Raw genomic sequence first — 26,165 nt, 5'->3', positions numbered from 1 at the left:
GTATATAAACCACAACCGTTGATCGATTAGTTTCGTTTTTGCAAGTTATTTACGCGTGTCCAATCTGAAATGCAGGTTCCCTTTTGTAGCATCGGAGTCTTCTTTTGTGACAACAAAACATATTACGGAGTTGTAAGTTGTTTGATTATGGCATAGTAGATATTTAAAATACGTAGCTATTTGTCAATATTTAAAGATTTGCATTTAGAAAAAAGTGTTTTTGGTTTTTTTTGCCATTTATATGTAACATCAGCAGCTTGTTTTAAGAAACAGACAGAATAGAGCAAACACTGTTCCTTTTCTGGCTATTTTGAGCTCATATAGTGTGACTTTGTATATTATAATTTTGACAATATACTTGACCTCAGAGGTGTTGGTGACCCGTGAGCGCGAAGACAAAAGATTTATATGTATCGTCAGCAGCTTCTTGTTCCTACTCTGTTTCCCCTCTAGGATCATATAGTGTGAATATGTATATTATAATATTCACAGTCATTATGATCTCAGAGTAGTTTATGACCCGTTGGCGCGAAGACTAAAGATTTATATGTAACGTCAGTAACTTCTGGTTCTTACTCTGTTTCCCCCCTGGGATAATATAGTGTGGGTATGTATATTGTAATATTCACATTTATCCTGCCCTCAGAGGAGTTTATGACCTGTTGGCGCGAAGAGGAAAGATTTCAATGTACCGGAGAAAAGAAGCTTTGAACTTATTCACCGCTGGAAAATATTTCGTTATTGATCTTGTTTTGTGTCCATTACTTTATTTTCCTTTTCCTTTTGTCTAGCATCAGTGACACTGTGTATATTTTAGTACAGTGTCATATTTTCAGACAACATTAGTTGGGGATTTGTCGGCAGCAGGAGTAAACAATCTGAAATATAGCTTACTGACCTTTATGACTTACTTGATCAGATATTTTTACACTGAGATTATTTTTCGAAATTGCAGTTTAAAAAAAGATTGTTTTCATAGATACTTTCTTACTGAATACCTTTTATAAACCCTACATTTCTAAATGATATTTTGGTATTTCTCTTTTTCTCTGTTGCTGTTCCTATTCACCTTCTCCCTATAGACTATATAAGACCAGTTGTGTATATTATTATAATACTATCCTATATGTTCTTAAAGGAGTACATGATTTGTTAGCGGAGCAGTGAGTGACCTCTAAGCACTACGACAGAACTTTCTCGAGTTCTACAGAATAGAAATTGTAAAAAATTATGAAGCGTACATTTCTATGTAATATGAAGTCATTTGCGTTTAACTGTTTTTTACTTGTTAATGATCTTGTCACCTGAAATGATGTAGTACGGGAGTGTCTTGTAGCAACTCATGCCCTCTTATATTAACAAGAATATATGGCAACACTTTTGCAAACTATAGGCGACAAAAAAAAGGGAGGGTGTGGCCACGCTGATGGGATATTTTATGAATTGCGTTTTTATTTGTCACCCCTCTGATATATACAGCTACACTTTCTGAAGAAAGTATATTTGTAATTGCTTAATAAAAACTGTTTCAAACCTAGACTGAATATTTTGCAGTGCAACCACACCTCCCCGTCAGAAAAGTAAACACCACATTATAAGTAAATTGTGCTCCTGGGAAGTATCCCACCCGCGGACTTAATAAAAAGAAGACCGCAACACACTCTGCTATTTTCCCGCTGTGTACGTCCCACGCAAATTATATAAATGGCTCTTAAAACATATAAAAAAATATGTTTACGTTCACAGTCCCTGTCCACCACCTTGTGACCACTGTACAGAGTTAATAGTTTTCCTCCCCTCCCCTCTACTACTTTGTTTTCCCGTACTCCTTTGAAGTGCGTCACAAAATGGCTCACAACAGGGAACCTTTCCAAGCCAATAAGCAGCAAACTTGGTCTCGGAACACTTTAGCCAATAAAATGTCCGCAGAGGGGGAGGGAATGGCTGCCAACACTTCTACTTTTAATGCTTCACATCCAATGAACATTAAGCTTGGGAAGGTACTGCTTGGAACACGTTACCCAATCAGATGTCCCTGATACTCCTCGGAGGGGGAGGGACTCGCTGACAACACTTCTACTTTCAATGGTTCGCAGCCAATGAACATTAAGCTTGGGAAGGTCCTGCTTGGAACACGTCAGCCAATCAGATGTCCCTACTACTGCGCAGACGGGGAGGGAATGGCTGGCAACACTTCTACTTTCAATGGTTCGCAGCCAATGAACTTTAAGCTCTGGAAGGTCCTGCTTGGAACATGTGAGCAAATCAGATGTCCTTGCTACTCCGCGGGCAGGGAGGGAATGGCTGGCAACACTTCTACTTTTAATGGTTTGCAGCCAATGAACATTGAGCTCGTTGGAACACCTCAGCCAATAAAACGTTAATTTTGTTCCGCGCACAGGGACAGAACACGCACTCCCACATAATGTTAAATTTCCTCTAACAAAGTGACACTATCCGTGATAAAAGTGAACACCGCATTATAAGTAAACATTACTGCGCATTTTATTAGAGGAAGGCCGCACTACGGAGCATTGTTGTTTTCCCGATATGATTTACACAGCCTACTGAACATTGCCACAATACCGCACATTGTTTTTTTGCGGACATGATTTCCACGGCCTACGCAACATTCACACTACCTGTATGTGCACCCTACACACTGCTTGCCGCAATACGGCACATTGTTTTCCCGACTGAATTTCCATAGCCTACGCAACCTTGTCGCAATACCGCGCACCGTTGTTCTGCGGATGTGATTTCCACGGCCTATGCAGCATTCAAACTCCCTGCCTCTGCACTGTACAGACTGCTTAAACTAAGTCCACTGTGTTCCTACTATACCCTCTTATAAAATGATTCCCTTTTTTTTCCCTTACACCTTTCAACTGAGTCACAAAATGGCTGGCAACACTTCCTAGTTTCAACAATTCGCAGCCAATGAGCCGCACGCTCGTGCTCGTAACGCCTCAGCCAATCTGAAGTCAGAATTCTCAAATATCGATATCTGTAAAATGTGATATTTCTCACAAACTACTGAACGGATTTACCTCATTTAAACAAAAGCATGCTTTCCGGACCAAGACCTTTCTCCCTGCCAAATTTGGCGTAATTCCATTCATCAGTTTAACCTATAGCTCTGTCTAAAGTTTCCTATGGAAATTGCATGGAGAAAACACGTTTTGGGACTCCCCTTTTTGTCAGCCCTCCCTTCACGAATCACCCTCAAACTTTCAAATTAGGAGCTGACCTGAAAAAAGATTTTTTGGGGAAAATTTCGTAAAGATTCGTCAAACGACGCCAAAGTGCCCAGCAAGAAAACGCCACACACAGGTGAGTATTAACTCCTTTAATTGCAGACATGGTGATGAAGCCTTCAACTTGAGGCGTCTGCGATTAAAGGAGTTAATACTCACCTGTGTGTGGCGTTTTCTTGCTGGGCAAGTTTTGATGGATATTTAGCGGTTCGCCTATACAGCGTAAAACGCCCGCTGTAATTCTGCAGATCAGGCGATTTGTACTTCAACTCGCCTTGGGAACGGTGAGGTCCGTGTCGCAAGACTAGATATGAACAATATGGCAGTTTCTTCTGATCCCCATCATCCCACTGGGGTAATTATGTGAACTACGGTTTGGGGCAGGCACAGCAACCACTGGGTGAAACGCGAAGGAACTACAAGGAACAAGATACAAGCAAGCGCACGCCCACTGGGGCGGGACTGTGTATTATTATCATGTGTTCCTTCGCATGACTTCCCCTGCTTCTGTTATTTCGTGCCCATGAACAAGTACACACGCTGTGTGAAACGCGTAGGGCGGACTTGGATTTATTTTGCTGTGGTGATGAAGCCTGCAACTTGAGGTGTCTGCGATTAAAGGAGTTAATACTCACCTGTGTGTGGCGTTTTCTTGCTGGGCAAGTTTTGATGTATATATATATATATATATATACAGTTTTGTACAATTGTGCATATGATTTTACAGTGTGAATTATACTATGTTGGGCCCTCTACGTATTTGTATGGTCCTAATATGTCTACTGTGGTAGTATTTCTTCAGTGGCTACGATTTTTTCCCCCATGTGATGCAATTGTTAATCTGCACTGGCACTTTAAATAACCGACACTTTGTAAATGACGCTGTCATGTGAGCAAGGCTCTGCGGAGCCGAAACGTTATGGCCGTCGCTCTGGGCAAATAAAATTGACTTTGCACTTCAATTGGTTCGTGTACCTGCGTTTTGTGAGTATCCGGAGGATTACTGAGGCTGGCGAATGCGGTAATCAGCATATATATATATATATATATATATATATATATATATATATATATATACACATACATATATATATATATATTTCTCTTGCTTCTTTCTGCACCTTTCTTCCTCTTTCTGCATATGTTCTACCTACGTAGGCATAGTTAGAAATTATCATTTAAAACATCTTTGAAATTCACTGAAAAAAAACATAGGTTTCAGGGACTTAATAATTAGAAATTAGAATTTAAAAAACCTTTGAAAATCGCTGAATAAACCCTAGGTTTCAGGGATGTTATAGTTAGAAATTAGCATTTAAAAAACCTTTGAAATTCACTGAAAAAACCATAGGTTCCAGGGACATTTATATATATATGTATATAAACCTTTAAAATGAAATGCCATTGGTAGAACTGCGTTATGTGATCAAATCCCCAAGGAGGGATGAAACGCGCTATGGCTGCCTTTTGTCTGTGAGATCCTGTGAATAAAAACAAACGGGTTTGGAACAAGAATCCTGTGGTCCGTGCTCTTTCTGCTCTGCTGCAGTTGTGGGAACTACGAGAAAGAAGAGTGCTCTCAGATATAAGAAGACAGGTTCGACTCCTCCTGTCTTTCACACGGACCCCTCTGTGATACGGGCTCAATTGCTGCAAAGGAGCTGTCACCCGGCAATGAGCGTTCAAACGAAATTCGGAAGGATTATCAGCAACAGAGACCCCCGACGGAACTTTCGAAAACGCAAGAGCAAAAGTTGGACACCCGGCAGAAGCACTAAGGTAAGCGAGGGGCGCAGGACCGGTGTTTTGAGGGGTAAAGACTTGCTCAGATGAATACAGTTATGAGTTGGGTGTAGAGTGATTCGAGCTGGGTGGAAAAATGGCTGTGGGACAGAGCGGTGTCAGGAGATTACTCTATCCAGCCATAAAACTGCCAGCAACCACTTCTAGTTATTAGGATCAAAGTGAAAATCACAGGCAATATGATGGCAGCAGACGCACTCAGAGAAAGGGAGGAAGCAGCGGCGGCAATGTTTAGTGACGATAATGTACCTGCAAAAGACTACATTACCCAGAAACAACCAACAATAGGTAAAAATGCAGGGATAAAGGATAAATGCAAACAGTTAGAAAAACTAATGAGAACGGAGCAGAAACGATGGTGGGAAGCCAAGTCGCTGCAACGTTCTATAGACATGGGAAGGGTTCCCCGCGGATTAAGAATACTCATTGCTCAAAGTTATGAAGCACCCGATCGCGAAATGATGCGCGAATGGGCAGAAACGAACTTGGAGTCTTCACGAAAATTATTGTTTATCCTTGTAAAATATGCAGAGAAAGACTGCATTAAACTGGCGGAAGAAATTGAGACAATAATTAAATTAAAGAACTGGAAAAAATGGACCAACAAGAGGAAATTGAGAAACTAAAAGTTGATATGAGAAAACGATTAAAAAAAGAAGAGGATGTGATAAGGGAGCGCAAGGCTTATAAGTTCCACAGAGATCGATGTGACTACGAGTATGGAAGAATCTTCACTTTTGCCCGGAAATTCGATTCATTAAAAGCTAACAACAAGGAAGCGAAACAAGGTGCAAAGGGTGAAAATCAACACCCAGATTTAACATCAGCATCAGAGGGAAGTTCTACAGTGGAAAGCGGGTCAGAGGCAGAGACCCGCAACAAACTAATACAATCAACATCCCGCAGACACTCTCTAACAGAAGAAGTGGATTTTTTATGTATGGAGCGCCTACAATCGCTCAGGCCGAGGAAACAACAGGCCGGCGGAAATCGAGGGCAAGTAAAAAACGGAGAGAGAGAAGAAAAGCCAAAGGAAGAAGGGACAAACAAAAAACACCAAAAGAAACAGCAGAGGAGGTATTGGAAAAAATAGACTATACCTATACAGATGAAACCAGTGAAATGACAGTGGTCAATTTTACTGATATGACTCTCAACACTGCAGAAAAACAACTACTGGCTTTAGGACTCTCCTTCTGCCCTGAAAGCTCATTCAACTATTCAAAATCCAGGATTGATATATATAAAAGTGTCAGAAAATTGAAACTTAGAAAATTTAATACACAATCGAAAAAAGCAACAAATACTGAAATATCTTCCATAACAAGTAATTCATCAACACAGAAAAAAGAAATGGATCCCAACACAAATCAGGAGTCACAAGAACTGATAAATGCTCTCTATGACTTAGTGCAAGAAGGCAATCAGGCAAGTGGAACTGTGGATGAATGCACAGAAAGCAATTCAACTATATCAGGAATAATATGTAAGACGCCCTTTAAACCACCATCTTCATTCTATCCACTGATGAAAAAAGACACGATTGATATGTTCCAAGATCAAGTCATCACCGATCTAAAAAACTTGAACAAAATGACATATAAAGGGGCAAAAAAAGTCAAAAAGAACTACAATACCATCAATTAATGACCAAAATTAAAAACAACAAAGAAATAGTGGTGAGAAACGCCGACAAAGGCGGGAACGTGGTATTGTGGAAAAGAGAAAACTACATTAAGGAAGCAATGAGCCATTTAGAGGACAAATCCTGCTATGGAAATAGCAATAAAATAACCTGGAATGCAATACAATCATAATTCCGAGTGAAACTAATGGCTTGGCGAGAAAAGGGCCTACTAACAACTGAGGAATATAAATATTTGTGGACAGCAAATCCAACAATCCCAATATTGCACTTTATACCAAAAGTACATAAGGACAAAACAAATCCACCAAGAAGGCCAATTATATCAGCCAAAAACAGTATATTTGAAAATACTTCCAAATATGTGGACTTCTTGTTACAAGAACATGTTCAAAACGTAGCCTCCTATATTAAAGACACAGGAGACTTCTTGACAAAACTTAAAAATTTCCAATGGCATGCTGACTATTGTTTAATCACTCTAGATGTAACCTCGCTTTATACATCCGTCAAGCACAATGAGCCTTGAAGTACCACTTGGCAAAGAAAGGAACCCTATATGCAGAACATAACAAAATGATTGTCAACATGGTTAAATTGTGTTCAATGAATTACATCTTTATGTTCCAAAATGCAATGTATCAACAATTGTGTGGGGTGGCGATGGGGGCCAGCTTCTCCCCCAGCTATGCGTGTTTACACATGGGCTGGTGGGAGGAACAGGTCCTCATGGCCAAATACACGGAAACACTAACAAATCATGTAAAATGTTGGTGGAGGTTCATTGATGACCTGTTTCTCGTGTGGCGTGGTACAGAAAAGGAAGCAAAAGAGTTTTTTGATTCCCTTAACAAAAATGATCTAAATCTGTACTTCACAGCCAATATGAGTAAGACCGATGTAGTATTCCTGGACGTTGAGGTATTCATAGACCATGGACTTGTGGAAACCAGATTACATAGAAAGCCTACGGCGGGAAATGCAATCTTACATGCCAGTAGTGTACATCCCAATCACTTAATACAAAGCATTCCTTATGGCGAACTACTGCGCATAAAACGCATATGCAGTAATAGTGAATCCTTAGAGTCAGCACAACAGGAATGTATCAGTAGATTTAGAGCCCGAGGATACAGCAACAAATGTCTAGAAAAGGCTCTTACCAAATGCAATTTGACTGATAGGGAAAAAACATTGGATAAGAAATCAGAGCATATCACCCCTAATGAAACTTCAAGTGATTTTAGATTTATTCTAGACTACAATCGACAGCAACTAGCAGAAAAGAAAAATTATCAACAGAAATTGGTATCTCATAAAACAGGACCCCATTATAGGGAAATCGGTCCCTAAAAAACCAACCATAACATACAGGAGGGGTGCATCTATGAGAGATTTGCTAGTTGACAATGACACATGTGGTATGCCAGCAAAGGGATCTTGGTTGGCGCAAAGACAGGGATTTCATAGATGCAAGGTCTGTAAAGTCTGTCAACATGGGGTTTCCACCACCAACTACTCTACTCCTTTTGGTGGACCACTAGAAATCACTAAGGCTTTAAACTGTAAAACAGATCATGTGGTGTATGTGTTGGAGTGCCCGTGCAAATTAAGATACATTGGAAGTACCATCTTACCGGGAGATAAACGGGTACTCCAACACATAAGAGCCATTAAAAACCATGACCAGGCATATCCAGTAGCTCGTCACTTCCAGGAGAAACATGAAGGCAATCCCAAAGATCTTAAATATTTCCTCATCGATTCTGTTCCGAGGAACAAAAGAGGAGGTGATAGGGAAAAATCCCTTAGATTATTAGAGATAGATTATATCCTAAATCTAGACAGTAAACACCCCAACGGACTGAATAGTTTGGAGGAGCTACATGCAAGTTTATGAAAGCCATGGTGAATGCCCTAATTCAATATTGGTCAGTCAAGTTTTATCCACCAGTAACTGTAAAAGAAGAAAAAACTTTCAAAAAATAAAAGATGATAATACCAGTTTAGATCTCACATAAACGCATACAAGATTTAAAAGAATAAGAATCCGCCTATAAGTATTTATACAGCATATAAAAGAAAGTTTCTCCCCTAAGTCTTTTTAAACTACCATATTTTTTAATCTGGCACAATTTGCACAACCTTTTCAAAAATTCCCTTCCTCACCTCCCCTTCCCCCCCTTCCCCTCTTTCTCGTTTATGTGTCTCGGCATAAATACTTCTCTGCACAAACATAATTATAATCAAAGAGGATAACAAATGCCGGTCATAATCAGTTATAATATAGATAACAAGCTGACCGAATCGAACATAAAATAAGGCACAAAGAATAATTGACAATAAACTGAATAGACAAATAAAGGCAATCTGATGATTATAGAAGGGTCCAAACAAAAAGGCGAGGTATCTAAGAATAAATTGTGGACAGATTCAATGGGGATTTATGTTTATCCCAATAATCACAATTCAGTGATATGGCCTGGGACTCGTTGCAATTATATATGATGAGGTGCAGATTGATTTTAAAAAAGAACATTTTTATACTGCATGATGCTATTTATTTGAGTATTGGTTTAAATATTTATGGTGATTTTATACATATTTATTTATCTAATATTTATTATATATGGATGTTTATTTATATATTTATATATTTATGGACGTGTATATGTATTTATACATATTTATACATCTAGTTTTGCACAGAAAGAATTGCCATTCAACCACACATATAGAGTATAAAGTAATAGTTTGGTCAACTATTGTGTCAAGTAAAAAACAAAGCCCGATTTTGGTTCTTATCAAATTGTATGTATACAATGCATTAATAAGAGGTTCCAAACCTATCTCTGCCGTGGGATTTATCCCGGTATAGAAGAAGAACCATGACTGAAATGTATGGATGCCGAACAGTATTTTTAGAAGTGATTTAGTAAACACACAGCATTTTTTGCACGTAAATCACGTGGTGTATTTTTGCCCAATCACAATGAATAACATAAAACGAAAAAAGTGTAAACCTTTAAAATGAAATGCCATTGGTAGAACTGCGTCATGTGATCAAGTCCCCAAGGAGGGATGAAACGCGTTATGGCTGCTGTTTGTCTGTGAGATTCTGTGAATAAAACAAACGGGTATTGAACAAGAATCCTGTGGTCCGTGCTCTTTCTGCTCTGCTCCAGTTGTGGGAACTACGAGAAAGAAGAGTGCTCTCATATATATACATATATATATTCACTTAAAAAACCATAGGTTTCACACATGTTATAGTTAACTGGACATTTCACTCGTAAAAAAACAATGAAATTCCCCAGTTATAGTTAGTTCAGATAACTATAACTCGCGCGCCCGCAATCCACTGCTGATGACGTCACATATTACATTACTCATGACATGGTCAGTGGCATCACTCATGACATCACTGATGACATCATCCTTGTGATAGAGTGGTGGTCGCGCGAGTTATAGTTATCTGAACTAACTATAACGTGGAATTTCATTGGTTTTTTACGAGTGAAATGTACAGCTAACTATAACATGTGTGAAACCTATGGTTTTTTAAGTGAATTTGCAAGGTTTTGTAAATGATAATTCCTAACTATAACGTGTGTGAAACCTATGGTTTTTTCAGTGAATATATATATATATATATATATATATTGCATCCAATCCTGGTTTCCTTCGGTAAAAAACAGGCACTGACTCCGTGGGATGACTTAAAAAAGATTCTTTATTCCAAACGCTTAGAACCCAGACGCGTTTCGACGGACAAGTCCACCTTGTTCACTGTGTCTGGCATCACTCAAGTGAGGTCCTTTAAAGTTTTCAAACACTCGTGAAAAAACACACAAGGGGTCCCCTTGGCAACCAAAAGGTCAGTGAAATACATAGAAGAATTCTTAAATTAAATACTTGTTTTGACTCACACTAAAAAAGAAAACAGACCACTTGTCAAATATTATCAAAAATAAAATGATAACAAATGTTTGGATTACATCTTCCCCATATTTGAATATAATCAATTCTGTCCAACTCATCAATTCATTTTTAAAGGAAAATATAAATAAAACTTCCAATGTATTACAATATCTTAATTCGGATAGTGAGCAAATTGCCCAAAACCTGGTCCATCAAACACTCTACACATGTGCGTAGAACAATTAAGTAGTTTCTACCCAATTATATATATATATATATTACCTACTGGCGGTTGCCAGTAGGTAGTTATAGTTAGGGCCTAGTTACTATAGGAAAATGGCAACATTCTATTCACAATAACTTTGGCGCCGATTGATGAATCTTCGTGAAATTTTCAAAACTAATTCTTTGTTGAGATCAGCGCCTATGTTGAAAGTTTGGGGTTGATTCGTCAAGGGGGGGCGAGAAAAAAGGGGGTCCCAAAACGTATTTTTTCAATGTTAATTACCATAGGATACTTTAGACAAGGCTACAGGTCGAACAGGTGAACGGAATTACCCCAAATTCGGCAGGGAGAAGGGTATTGGTCTAGAAAGCATGATTGTGTTTATTTGGTGTAAATCCGTTCAGTAGTTTTTGAGAAATATCAAAATTTACAGATATCGATATTTGGGAATTCTGCCATCTGATTGGCTGAGGCGTTACGAGCACAAGTTTGCTGCTGATTGGCTGTGAGCGTTTGCAACTAGGAAGTGTTGCCCGCCATTTTGTGATTACATTGAAGCGAGTAAGGGTGAAAAAGGGCAAAAAATGTGGGAAAGAGGAGGGTAGAAGCACTGTAACCTCTGTGGGGTGTTTAGGGTGTGCTATAGAGGGGGGTGCGAAGCAAACTACTCATACCTACCAGTCTGAAAGTGCTGGGCACGGAAATTGAGTGAGGTATTGCGTAGTCTGATGCTGCTAAGGTGAGCTGCTGTGGGAGTCGGAGATGAAAGCGTGAGCCTAAACTGCGTGTCTTATGGTGTGAAGTCATGTGCCCTGGCCGCTGCAGCACACCTGTGGAAGTAGTATCAGCATGTGTTTATACCTACTAGGACGAACTTCTGACTCCTACTGGTTTGAAAGTCCTGGCGTATGGAAAATATGTGAGGTATTGTCTAGAGTCTCATGGTGCTAAGCTGAGGTGCTGCCGGAGTCGGAGATGAAAGAGTCCAAACTGTGTGTCACATGCTGTGAAGTCATGTGCTCTGGCCGCTGTGCCACATCTGTCAAGTAGTGTCAGCATGTAGTTATACCTACTCGGAGAAACTTTTGTTTTGAACATTGTAACTTGTGTATGGTGCTTAGGGGGTGTTATACAGGGAGTGTGAAGGTAAATGTGCGCGTATCAAATCAATACGGTATTTGTAAAACGCAAACTACTCACCCCTATAGGTCTGAAGGCCCTCGAGGCCGGCATGGAAATTATGTGAGCTATTAAGTGAGCTATTGCCCAGAGTCACATGGTGCTGAGCTGAGGTGTCCAAAGGTGTCCTTCATAAGCATTTCCAAACCTACCCCAGTCAATGTGCCTAGGTCATTTCCACCACAATGCACAATCATGAGGTCAGGGTGTGGAAGATGCAAAAAGGTTTTAACCAAAGGTAGCAATTGGTGCAACTTCAATCTTCTCAGTGTAAACCATTTAATGTCCACATTTTGTAAACCTAGGTCTAAGTCAATACGTCTGTGTTCGGCATACCTCTTACACCTGAAAATATAGCTATGTCCTACGATCCACACTAGCATTTTGAAGGTATGGTTGGAAGGTATGGAAAGATGTCTGTAGCTCATGCAGTTCCTTGGTAGAATAAGAGATATGTTTAAAGATGGGGAAGTACTTGTTTTGCCATACAAAACGATACGTGATTGGGAGTTGAAAAGCATTCTTTTTTAAAAGTAAGGTGCACATTCGTTTTGTGGAAAAGCATCTTTGTGATTGGTTAAGAAAAAGCAGTTTCAATGTGAAGTACATATCATAGGATAAAATGTGTTCAGCTGAACCACAGCTGCTACTTGCATTTGGAAGGCACTGTTTGAACTTAAAACAATCGTGAACTTTTAACCTGCACGTGCCGTTAAATGTTCAAGAAAATGTTGCAAAAATATATCATTAAGTTTAAAAAAATTGATGAACTTTTAACCTGTACGTGTTGTAGAATGTTCTAGAAAGTGTCTTGATAGAATACGTTGCAGTTCTGACTTCTATGTTTTGTTGAATATTAAAAAAACGGTTTATATGGCAAATTAAAAAGAAACCAATAGAGAGACGTTTTGAAACCTAAAAGAATCAAGGAACTATTCTAATTTGTTCTTTACATGTGTTTATGTGTGGACCAACACAATTATAGACACAACAGCACCAGGAGGAGGAAGAAGCAGGGAGAGGGGGGACGGGGGAGATGGGCGGAATGGCACACATGCACAATTAAGTACAGCACAAGTATAGACAAACAATGGCCAAAATGAAACACACCAACAAGGGGTACAAGTCACACAACCCGCCAACATCACACCACTGAAAGAGCATAGAAGTGAAAACCACACTGCATTCATACAGGATGTGTACAAAGGCCGGCCGTTAGTGTTGTGGGATGTCTGCGACCGTGGTTATCATGGATGAGATGCCCAGCATGTGGCACATGGGTGAGTTTGCTGTGTGTTACATTGCCAAACAGCTGCTTCTCCCTCCCACGAGCCCCCACACTTTTCTACGGTGCGCTGTTGTATCTCGTGCACTCGTATGGCACACCATTGTAATGCCTATTCGCGCATGTCCTGCTACATTCAAACTACACCATCACAGTGCCGTTTGGAGGTGGTGCATGGCACTTTACAACATCGAGTGCTGCGGCCTTTGTGGCAGGCCACACCAGAACACAGAGACACACTTACCGCACTTCCTTTATACAGACATGTCTGAGACACCCTGTTCCCCTCGCTGGATAGACACACCCCTGCGCTGACCTGTGTACTTCGGACCAGCACATGCTGGTTGTGCATGGAGGAGGATGCGTGCATAGCTACATGTCCAGGTCCACTGCCAATGCTGAGGTGACAGCACACTGTGATGTTGCAGGGCTCGTGCCTATCATGCTAAGACAATGACCACAAGGACACACTCAGATGAGGGTTTGGGGCGTTGGAGGTCCTGGAGTTGTTGCGATGAGTCTTGTGGCCCTCATGGGTATCCCTGCATCATGCTCATTGATTCTATGGTTCCTGTGGGTGTTCTGGTGTGGCTGTTGGCTGTGTTCCATTTCATGGTGCAGGTAGTCGTCCTGCTTAGTACCAGCTGAAAGCAGGTGTAAAATACCTTGTGCTAACGTGGCTTATCGCCGGAATTTGTTTCGCATTGCAGTTGGTGTGAAAGTTGTGATGTGATTTTTTTCGTGTGGAGAACAATATACGAACTGAGCATAGTATCTCGTCAAGATCCAGCACTTGACGCACTATTCCCAATCAATCTAAATACAATGAGTTCTTAATTCATTTTGTGTGTACCCTGTAAGTGCAGCCACTACCTCAGTGCAATTCAATACAGGATTTTAGTATTTAGAATAAATCGCAAAGGTGCACTTTGTGTTTTTTTGTACGGGAACGGCTAGTCTGAATTTCATTATCGGCACTTTAATGGAAGTAAAGTTGAGATAAATCTAACACACTATTCAGAAGTTGGTGTAAACTGCAAACATCACCAGTATTCCCACGTTAAGTGCCCCAAAATTTAACACCATGGTGGACTCCATCAAATAACATAATAAGAACAAAAAAGAGTCACACAGCAGTGAAGAGAACAACCGAAAAAGTTAATAATTTTTTTTAAACTTTATATTTTTATAAATATATATGTAAACGATAAACGAAAAACTATTTGCAATTTTTTTTATTAAAATATATATAAATGATAAACTAATAAACCAAATGTAACAAAAATATTAGAAAACAAGAAGGCGGAACACTCCTGTGGGGACCATGGATGTTGACGACAGAGGCTGGAAAATAGAGCATAAAATAAGGACGTGTGTAATGGGCATATCAAAGGAGAGAGGCACAGAGAAACAGAGAAGGAAAAAAAAGCCAGAGAGAAAAAGTGAGGGAAAGAAAGAAAGGGAGTGAGAAAGGGAGAAGGAAGAGAGAGAGTTAGCGAGATAGAAGGAAAAGAAGGAAGAGAGAGAGAGAGAGAGAGAGACAGACACTGCCGCCTCTGCGCATCCATGAGCAAATAATTACCTGGTGCCACCGGAGTGTGCAGCAGTGGGCACTCCACGTGCCCGTCAAAACTCCGCGCATCCCAGATATGTCGCTGAGTCCTGAATGGCAGAGACAACATCAGCTTCTACGCGGTTCTCACAGATGTCGCTGAGTCCTGAGTCATCAATGGCGGAGCCCACATCAGCTTCTCCGTGGCCCAGCAGATCTCACACATGTTGTTGAGTCCTGAGTCATCGATGGCGGAGACCACATCAGCTTTTGGGGCCGCTAAGCCTGTGCAACTCAAGTGTGTGCCAGTGGTGGTAGGCCCCTGATGGCCATATGAGGTTTGGTTGGTACTAACCCTGTGCATCTTAAGTCCACGCCAAGGGGGTGGTAGGCCCCAGATGGCTATACAGATCAGGGTGTGACTAACCTTCTGTGTAACTTTTCAAAGACTCTTTATGGTTGAGACACGTGGAGAGTCCGCCATCTAGTCAGCACTGGCAATAAAGGATGTGATGTTGTCGATCTATTAAATCTGCGTGGTCACATGGTCTGTGAAACATGTGCCGGATGGGTGTGGTGTGCAAACCTGCCCTAAGGGAGTGGCCGTGAGATGTTGAGAACTAAACCACTGACCTGCACACCAACAGCGAGTACGCCTGCAACAGGTAGCTATGTGGGGCCAATGTCGGAACGTAATCGCAGTGGCGTGGCCTGGCGTATGACGGAACAGGGCAGGGATAGCTACAATAACGTGGATGGCTCATAGTACTGCGTCTGTGAGTCGAACGGACGGGCCACAGCTGGCCCTCTGCGAGCCTGGGTGCGAAGTGTTTATAACTCACACTACATAAGCATTGAAAAACCATTTTGTGATTCAGTCCATCAGCTGGCATTTGTCCGAGGCATTTGTGAAAACATATCGGAGTTCTTTCTGTGATAGATACCCCTTTGACACTGCCTCTTCCCACATCAGCAGGTAATGCACCCTCTTCCCACATTACCATCATACCCCCAACAACCTTCTTGTGCCTGGAAGTGTCCCTGTGTGGTTGGACAAAGAAGAATCTTAGTCATGTATAGATTTACATATAAAAAAATGTATTTAAAGAAAAGAACAACAAATAAGACTGAAGGGAGTCTGGTGCTGTGGTCGCTGCCATGAAGTTGGGGTCACTGCCATTCAGGACTCAGGACACAGTTACACATGTGGGATCGGCTTGTGTTAAAGAGGGTTAGTGGCACCAGAAGTATTGAGACTGTATGAGCCTGTGATGATGCTTGGTGTGGACGGGCCGCACTGGGAGCAATGTGTCTTGGCTACTGGACTGCGTCATGTGGAATCAGGACTCTATCTGAATTGTGAGGCGTGCTGACCATAGTGTAGGCCAGAGGTAGCGGTGAGCAAGGGCCCACAGCCACATGCATTCGCTGGTGGCCCCACCGGCCTGCGTAGTGGAGGTTCAGTGGCACCACGTGTCTCCGGCCTTCCATATGCAAATACCCCTCACTAATCGAAAGGAGTGTGATGCTGTGGTCGCTGTTAGGACGTTCGGGTCACTGACGTTCAGGACTCAGGATACAGTTACACATGTGAAATCGGTTTGTGTTGAACAGGGTTAGTGGCACCACGTGCTGTTGTCCTTGCATATGGAAGTATGCCTCACTGATGAGAGGGAGTCTGGTGCTGTGGTCACTGCCACGGGCTTGTGGTGACTGCTATTCAGGACTCAGGACACAGTTACACATGTGGGATCAGCTTGTGTTAAAGAGGGTTAGTGGGACTACGTGTCGCCGGCCTTGCATATGGAAATATGTCTAACTGATCAAGGAGTATGCTGCTGTGGTCGCTGCCACGGACTTGGGGTCACTGCCATTCAGGACTCAGGACACAGTTACACATGTGGGATTGGCTTGTGTTAAAGAGGGTTAGTGGGACTACGTGTCGCCGGCCTTGCATATCAAAAAATGCCTCACTGATCGAAGGGAGTCTGGTGTTGTGGTCGCTGCCACGCAGTGTAGACTGCTGAGTGTTCATTTGTACTTGAAAATGAATTTGGTCATTGTACTAAAGCTATAACTGATATAAAAAATGTTCAAGAAGAAAGGATACTAAAAGGATATTATGTAGATTTGAGGCCTGTAACAGTTACTTGCCTAGTGGACTCTGTAGTTAATGAATGAAGAAATAATTTTCATTGTGAGCCCTACTGAGTGCAGTGTAGGCATATGATGAAAAAATAAAATAAATAAAGAATATATTGACGAAGTTTTGTATTTTCTGAGTACAATCTTGTTAGAAATTAGCATTTAAATTTGGAATTACGAGCTGTACTGCCTATAGTGTAGACTGCTATTCCATATTAGTTTGCATTTGAAGACTAATTTGGTCATTGTAGTAAAGCTATAACTGATATAAAAAAAATTCTTGAAGCGAGGATACTAAAAGGATAATATGTAGGGTGTAGGACTGTGATAGTTAGTTGCCTACTGGAGTCTGTAGTTGCATATGGAAATACCCCTCACTGATCAAAGGGAGTGTGGTGCTGTGGTCACTGCCACAGACTTGGGGTGACTGCTATTCAGGACTCAGGACACAGTTACACATGTGGGATCGGCTTGTGTTAAAGAGGGTTAGTGGGACTACGTGTTGCCGGCCTTGCATATCGAAATATTCCTCACTGATCAAAGGGAGTGTAGTTCTGTGGTCGCTGCCACTGACTTGGGGTGACTGCTATTCAGGACTCAGGACACAGTTACATTTGTGTGATTGGCTTGTGTTGAACAGAGTTATTGGCAACATGTGTCGTCGCCGTTACATATGGAAATATGCCTCACTAATCGAAGGGAGTCTTGGGCTGTGGTTGTCTCATGGAGTTAGGGTCACTACCATTCAGGACTTGGGACACAGTTCCACATGTGGGATCGGCTTGTGTTGAAGACGGTTAGTGGCACCATTTGTCACCGGTCTTCCACAGTTTAGGCCAGAGGTAGCGGTGAGCAAAGGCCCACAGCCACGTGCATTCGTTGGTGGCCCCACTGGCCTTCCATATGGAAATACCCCTCACTGATTGAAGGGAGTCTGGTGCTGTGGTCGCTGCAATTCAGGACTCAGGACACACTTACACATGTGGGATCGGCTTGTGTTGAACAGGGTTAGTTGGCACCACGTGTTGTCGGTCTTCCACAGTGTAGGCCGGAGGCAGCGGTCAGCAAAGGCCCACAGGCAGGTGATGTTGACTTGAGCTGCACAGATTGGGAGCATGTGGTCTTCTTAACCCATTATAGTGTCTTACACAATTTGTGTCGCTACGAATCTTGAATTGTGAACCGTGTAACCCCAGTGTACGGCGGAGGCAGCGGTCAGGATGGGTGCACAGCTACGTGGCGATGATTTATGGTGCAGTGAGTTAGTAGCACCTGAAGCACACAGCGTGTGTGCACCATGAGATGATGCGTGGTCTGGGCGGGCCGCACTGGAAGCAAAGTGGCTTGCGAACTGGACTGCGACATCTGCAGTCGCCACTGCATCGGAATTGTGAGCGCTGCTGTCCCCAGCGTAGATCGAAGGCAGTAGTCGGTACAGACATAAGTCTGCAGTGCTGTGCCACTGGGTTCACAGGGGGCCTGTGTCGAGGAGGCCTGCGGTTATGGTGGCAGCCACGTGCTAGGGTGAGGGCTGCCGCTGTGACAGACTTGTTGGTCTTCCCTCAAGTGAACCGCGCCTAGGACCTGGCCTATTTATCCATACTGCTACGCTGGAGTAGCGTACGTAGGAGCAGCCCACTCTGCTTCCGCTTCCAGGGGGGGACAACACAGATACATGACCAAGATCTTCCCCACTGTCTGAGGTAACATGGTTGCATCCACTGTGCACTACATTACAAGTATCAATAGTAGATCTCCACATGGAGAGGTTTGTGCTTTGCATAGTGAGGGCTGTGCAGCACATCAGCGTTGCACTTGGCATTGTGTGCTTTATTGTTGAAGGGTGACTAGCCTCCTTCATATATAGTTGGTTGCCACATCTCCCAACATTCATCTATTGTGTGGCTGAGGGGCATGGTGTTTTGGGAAGGTCCGTTGTCCTGTTTTGTGCTGCCTTGGTGGTAGTAGGGGGGTGGTGTGGGAGGGAGGTTCTGGTGGTGGTGGTGCTGGGTGTTGTGGTCTTGTTGCATGTCGGACCTGCATGATCAGTAGCTCTATTACATGTTGGTCTTTAGATGTGGCTGTGTGTTGGGTCCAAATCATGGAGTAGATAGTCGACCTCCTTACACCAGTTAAAGGTTGATGTTAATTTGTTACTGCTAACTCGGCTTATCGCCTGTTTTTTGGATCGCATTGTAGATTTGGCTGGTCGTTGGAAATATGGGGAAGTGGTGTTTTCGTGTTTTTTTGCACGGGAACGCCTACTTTGCATTTCATTAGCGTTAGTTGTGGCTCTCGTTTGTGGCAATTTTGTTGGCGTAGGGTATCAATGGAAGAGTGGTGAGATTTGCAGTTTTCACCAAGTTGAGAATGGGTTGATAATTAAAAAACACAGAAAAAAAGATAGGTTTAATGAACATTATAATTAGAAATTAGCATTTAAAAAACCTTTGAAATTCACTGAAAAAAACATAGGATTCAGGCACGTTATAGTTAGAAATTAGCATTTTAAAAACCTTAGAAATTCACAGAAAAAACCTTAGGTTTCAGGCACGTTATAGTTAGAAATTAGCATTTAAAAAACCTTTGAAATTCACTGAAAAAACCATAGGTTTCAGGGATGTTATAGTTAGTTGGACATTTCACTCATAGAGAACCATAGAAATTCCCCTGTTGTAGTTAGTTGAACTAACTAGAACTCGCGCCCCCGCAATGCACTGCTGATGACGTCACATATTACATCATTCATGACATGGTCAGTGACATCACTGATGACATCTCAAATGACATCACTGATGATATCACTGATGACATCATCCAAGTCTAAATCTGATGCACCTTATCAGACCCTAATATAACACTTGATACACCCACTCTAAAATACAGACTATAATATTCGAAACCATGAACACACCAATACCAGTTAGTACATATCCACTCACTAATTCCTAGGTCTACACACACATCCATTCATTCACCCATACAGTCACTCATACATACAGTCAGCCATCAATACAGCGTTATCATATCCAGTCACCTATCTATACAGGCACTCACACACCGCCTCTCATTCATAGTCATTCACACACCTAGGTGCCGATTCCGATCCTGTAAAACCCGGGTACGAATGGTCGTACGGAGCGTATTCTCCGTACGACTCGCACCCGGGAAATGCACCTTACAAACCAGCAAGTATAATTCGTACAGAAATACAATTTCCGTACGAATCGTAAAAAACTACGTGCAACGAAAAAATACCCACAATTCCGATCCGGGACATCGCGTACGTGACGTCCGGACGGAGTCAGGCAGCGTTCTACGGACCAGCAAGTACGATTCATGCCTATGTCACTCCGCACGGATCATTTTTTATGGCAGCCAAAAACTCCCGGGAAATTGAGAACGACGAGAAGAAGGAGCAGCGGTACGCGACGGACAGGCATGGACCCCATCGTACGTGTCATCCCGGCACTCCTAGCCTACGACCTGGTACACCGAAACGCCGCGCACGCCGCAGAAGGTCAGCACAACACCCTGGGGCAAAGGGGGGGCGAGGGTCAGGAAACATAACCTCTACCTAATTTAAAATATACCATATACTGGCCATACATCACCTCCAGGGTCTGGCCACTTCGGGGGGCGAGTCCACCAATCCCCGCGTACGCGTACTCGTCACCACTACAATGGTGGTACGGCCTGTAACCACGCCCTCAGAGCGTGGGTACGGCCAGTACCACCATTGGAGTGGTGATGTAGGGGTACATGTGGTACGGGCCGTACCCACGCTCTGAGGGCGTGGGTACGGCCTGTACCACCATTGGAGTGGTGATGTAGGGGTACGCGTTGTATGGGCTGTACCCACGCCCTCAAAGCGTGGGTACGGCCCATACCACCATTGGAGTGGTGATGTAGGGGTACGCGTGGTACGGTGCGTACCCCTACATCACCACTCCAATGGTGGTATGGGCTGTACCCACGCTCTGAGGGTGTGGGTACGGCGCGTACACCTACATCACCACTCCAATGGTGGTACGGGCCATACCCACGCCCTCAGAGCGTGGGTACGGCCCGTACCACCATTGGAGTGGTGATGTAGGGGTACGCGTGGTACGGGCCGTACCCACGCTCTGAGGGCGTGGGTACGGCACATACCCCCACATCACCACTCCAATGGTGGTACGGCCCGTAACCACGCTCGGAGGGCGTGGGTACGGCGTGTACCCCTACATCACCACTCCAATGGTGGTACGGGCCGTAGCCACGCTCTGAGGGCATGGGTACGGCGCGTACCCCTACATCACCACTCCAATAGTGGTACGGGCCGTACCCACGCCCTCAGAGTGGGGGTACGGACCGCATCACCCGTACCTCTAGGGCAACAGTACATTAGTGATACAAGGCGTGCACACGCCACAAATGTTGGCTTAGGGCCTGGTGCAGCATATAACCAGTATATTGGGGTGTGTTCATGGCCAGGACAGCAGTGTACAGCACCAAGGGTGCGGGTGGGTGGGTGTCTGCCAAGGAGTCCCAGCAGTGGACATAGACATGTGAGGGGTGGGTGCCTATCACTCCCAGCAGTGGACAGAGACATGTGAGGGGTGGGTGCCTATCACTCCCAGCAGTGGGCAGAGACATGTGAGGGGTGGGTGCAGAGGACTCCCAGCAGTGGGCAGAGACATGGGGGTGGGTGGCTATCACTCCCAGTAGTGGACAGAGACATGTGAGGGGTGGGTGCCTATCACTCCCAGCAGTGGACAGAGACATGTGAGGGGTGGGTGCAGAGGAATACCAGCAGTGGACAGAGACATGGGGGTGGTTGCCTATCACTCTCAGCAGTGGACAGAGACATGTGAGGGGTGGGTGCCTATCACTCCCAGCAGTGGACAGAGACATGTGAGGGGTGGGTGCCTATCACTCCCAGCAGTGGACAGAGACATGTGAGGGGTGGGTGCCTATCACTCCCAGCAGTGGACAGAGACATGTGAGGGGTGGGTGCAGAGGACTCCCAGCAGTGGACAGAGACATGGGGGTGGGTGCCCATCACTCCCAGCAGTGGACAGAGACATGTGAGGGGTGGGTGCCTATCACTCCCAGCAGTGGACAGAGACATGTGAGGGGTGGGTGCAAAGGACTCCCAGCAGTGGACAGAGACATGGCTGTGGGTGCCTATCACTCCCAGCAGTAGACAGAGACATGTGAGGGGTAGGTGCCTATCACTCCCAGCAGTGGACAGAGACATGTGAGGGGTGAGTGCAGAGGAATACCAGCAGTGGACAGAGACATGTGAGGGGTGGGTGCCTGTCACTCCCAGCAGTGGACAGAGACATGTGAGGGGTGGGTGCCTAACACTCCCAGCAGTGGACAGAGACATGTGAGGGGTGGGTGCAGAGGAATACCAGCAGTGGACAGAGACATGTGAGGGGTGGGTGCAGAGGACTCCCAGCAGTGGACAGAGACATGGGGGTGGGTGCCTATCACTCCCAGCAGTGGACAGAGACATGTGAGGGGTGGGTACAGAGGACTCCCAGCAGTGGACAGAGACATGTGAGGTGTGGGTGCCTATCACTCCCAGCAGTGGACAGAGACATGTGAGGGGTGGGTGCAGAGGAATACCAGCAGTAGACAGAGACATGGGGGTGGGTGCCTATCACTCCCAGCAGTGGACATAGACATGTGAGGGGTGGGTGCCTATCACTCCCAGCAGTGGACAGAGACATGTGAGGGGTGAGTGCAGAGGAATACCAGCAGTGGACAGAGACATGTGAGGGGTGGGTGCCTGTCACTCCCAGCAGTGGACAGAGACATGTGAGGGGTGGGTGCCTAACACTCCCAGCAGTGGACAGAGACATGTGAGGGGTGGGTGCAGAGGAATACCAGCAGTGGACAGAGACATGGGTGGGTGCCTATAACTCCCAGCAGTGGACAGAGACATGTGAGGGGTGGGTGCCTATCACTCCCAGCAGTGGACAGAGACATGTGAGGGGTGGGTGCAGAGGAATACCAGCAGTGGACAGAGACATGTGAGGGGTGGGTGCAGAGGGCTCCCAGCAGTGGACAGAGACATGGGGTGGGTGCCTATCACTCCCAGCAGTGGACAGAGACATGTGAGGGGTGGGTACAGAGGACTCCCAGCAGTGGACAGAGACATGTGAGGTGTGGGTGCCTATCACTCCCAGCAGTGGACAGGGACATGTGAGGGGTGGGTGCAGAGGAATACCAGCAGTGGACAGAGACATGGGGGTGGGTGCCTATCACTCCCAGCAGTGGACAGAGACATGTGAGGGGTGGGTGCCTATCACTCCCAGCAGTGGACAGAGACATGTGAGGGGTGAGTGCAGAGGAATACCAGCAGTGGACAGAGACATGTGAGGGGTGGGTGCCTGTCACTCCCAGCAGTGGACAGAGACATGTGAGGGGTGGGTGCCTAACACTCCCAGCAGTGGACAGAGACGTGTGAGGGGTGGGTGCAGAGGAATACCAGCAGTGGACAGAGACATGGGTGGGTGCCTATAACTCCCAGCAGTGGACAGAGACATGTGAGGGGTAGGTGCCTATCACTCCCAGCAGTGGACAGAGACATGTGAGGGGTGGGTGCAGAGGACTCCCAGCAGTGGACAGAGACATGGGGGTGGGTGCCTATCACTCCCAGCAGTGGACAGAGACATGTGAGGGGTGGGTGCCTATCACTCCCAGCAGTGGACAGAGACATGTGAGGGGTGAGTGCAAAGGAATACCAGCAGTGGACAGAGACATGTCAGGGGTGGGTGCCTGTCACTCCCAGCAGTGGACAGAGACATGTGAGGGGTGGGTGCCTAACACTCCCAGCAGTGGACAGAGACATGTGAGGGGTGGGTGCAGAGGAATACCAGCAGTGGACAGAGACATGTGAGGGGTGGGTGCAGAGGACTCCCAGCAGTGGACAGAGACATGGTGGTGGGTGCCTATCACTCCCAGCAGTGGACAGAGACATGTGAGGGGTGGGTACAGAGGACTCCCAGCAGTGGACAGAGACATGTGAGGTGTGGGTGCCTATCACTCCCAGCAGTGGACAGAGACATGTGAGGGGTGGGTGCAGAGGAATACCAGCAGTGGACAGTGACATGTGAGGGTTGGGTGCAGAGGACTCCCAGAAATGGACAGAGACATGGGGGTGGGTGCCTATCACTCCCAGCAGTGGACAGAGACATGTGAGGGGTGGGTGCAGAGTAATACCAGCAGTGGACAGAGTCATGGGGATGTGTACATTATGATCAGATGAGCACAACTCCATGGGTGTATGTACGCATCCCTAATGTTCGACTATGTTGATAGTGCCATAACAACACATCACTGACAGCAGTGTCCCACTCCCATGAGGATGGATGTCCTTCCCCCACTGCATGACACAACACATGTGGGTGTGAGGACAAATGACACATGCATACCCACCCCTGACGGATGCAGCACAATACACACACATAGATCATGCCACAAGACTGTATACTCATGTCAATGGCCACTACACTAAGAGAGCCAAAGGGAACACACACTGTCACGCACATCCCAGGACTGATAGGAATGTACAGGTGCTGGGACAGGCACCAATATGTTGCCTCTCATGGAAGGACTATGGTGGACTTCCCACAGATACAATGCCCCCAATTGTCAGTCAGGTGCTCAAATGCCCTGCAGAACAAGTACCAAATGTGTGCTAGGCTGGGATAACACACATGCATAGTGCGGAAAATGCTGAATGTCGCCATTAAGGCATGACAACATACTCAATACACAAGTACAGTGACTAGCAAGGATGGCACAGAGGATGCAGCCGGAAACATTGCTGAGCAGGCATGGCCATAGTTGAAGGGATCCGTCACCAACAAAGGAAATGTAGACACAGGTCAGCACAACAAAAGTGCAACTCCCTGCAGGGTAGATGGCAGGTGCCACAGAGGAAGAAACAGTCATTGGGACAATGTCTCCAAACACAAATAGCACACACGACCAAATATACTTTGCAGAGACATTGTGATGGCACGCAGATACCATGACCCACCCCATTATCATCAGACTACTAACTTTTTCCTGAAACATAACACATTACCACAACCCCAACTCCGGGACCATCAGCACCCACATCAATACCTGAAATGCAAATGTGTTCAAACTGAAAAGAAAATGCTTTATTCAGCATTAAATGAAAATGTAGTTAAGGACCCTATTTACAAAGGCACATGGCCAGTCCAGATCTGAAGTCCTTGGGGGGTCCCCTAGCTTGCCTGCACATTAGAACCCTCAGGTTCGTCGACTGGGGGGGGGGGGGCATCATGTGGGGAAGGACCAGGTACCGCAGGGACAGGAGGTGGAAGGGTAAGTGTGGTGGGTGCAGGGACGGACGCCTACACCACAGGGGGTGGGGCAGCGCCAAAGGTGGAGGTCAGCTCGGCGCTGCACACTGCTGCCAGGTCGTCCAGCGTCTCCCCTTCACCCGAAGAAAACACAGCTTCAAAGGAGGGGAGGGGGTCGGAGTGATGGGGTGCAGCGCTACTGGGGGAGGGGGGGACAGGGGGGGACTCAACTCCCCTTCCCTTGGAGTGCTGTTCCCGTTTGCGGGTTGGAGAGCCAGAGGGGCTGAGGCCCAGCACAGCCAAGTAGGCCTCTTTTTCAGGATGTGTGGTAGGGGAGCCGAGGGGAGTGCCTTTGGAGGGACTGGTTAGTGCACCATGCGGCCTCGGACTGTGGTGGCGTGTATGCCTGTGTGCCCCAGACCCAGTGGGTGTGTCCTCATCCCCCTGAGTGTGCGTGCCAGGAGGAGTGCGCTTGCCCATACGTGGGGGTGTGCTGCCTGTGTCTGGTGGGGTGCGTGCTTGGGAATGTCTGTGTGTGCTTGGGACAGGTATGGGAGTGAGTAGTGTGGATGGTGCAGGGGTAGGGGGGGACGAAGCGTTGCAGGAGACTCACTGCTGCCGTCAGTGAAGAGTCCATGGACTTCAGCAACATCCGTTGGTCAGACATCGCTGATGACATGCCCTCCATGTACAACACCATCTGTGACATCATTTGGGTGTGGCCATGGAGGACATTCAGCATCGATGTCTGGCCAACCTGCTACTGCCGCAGAATGTCCACAGACTCTGCAGTGAGGGCAGCAGGGGGAACAGGGGCAGGGG

Source organism: Triturus cristatus, chromosome 6 (assembly GCF_964204655.1).
Source record: "Triturus cristatus chromosome 6, aTriCri1.1, whole genome shotgun sequence".
NCBI lineage: Eukaryota > Metazoa > Chordata > Amphibia > Caudata > Salamandridae > Triturus > Triturus cristatus.
The sequence above is the reverse complement of the archived record's forward strand: the minus strand, read 5'-3'. Positions refer to the sequence as shown.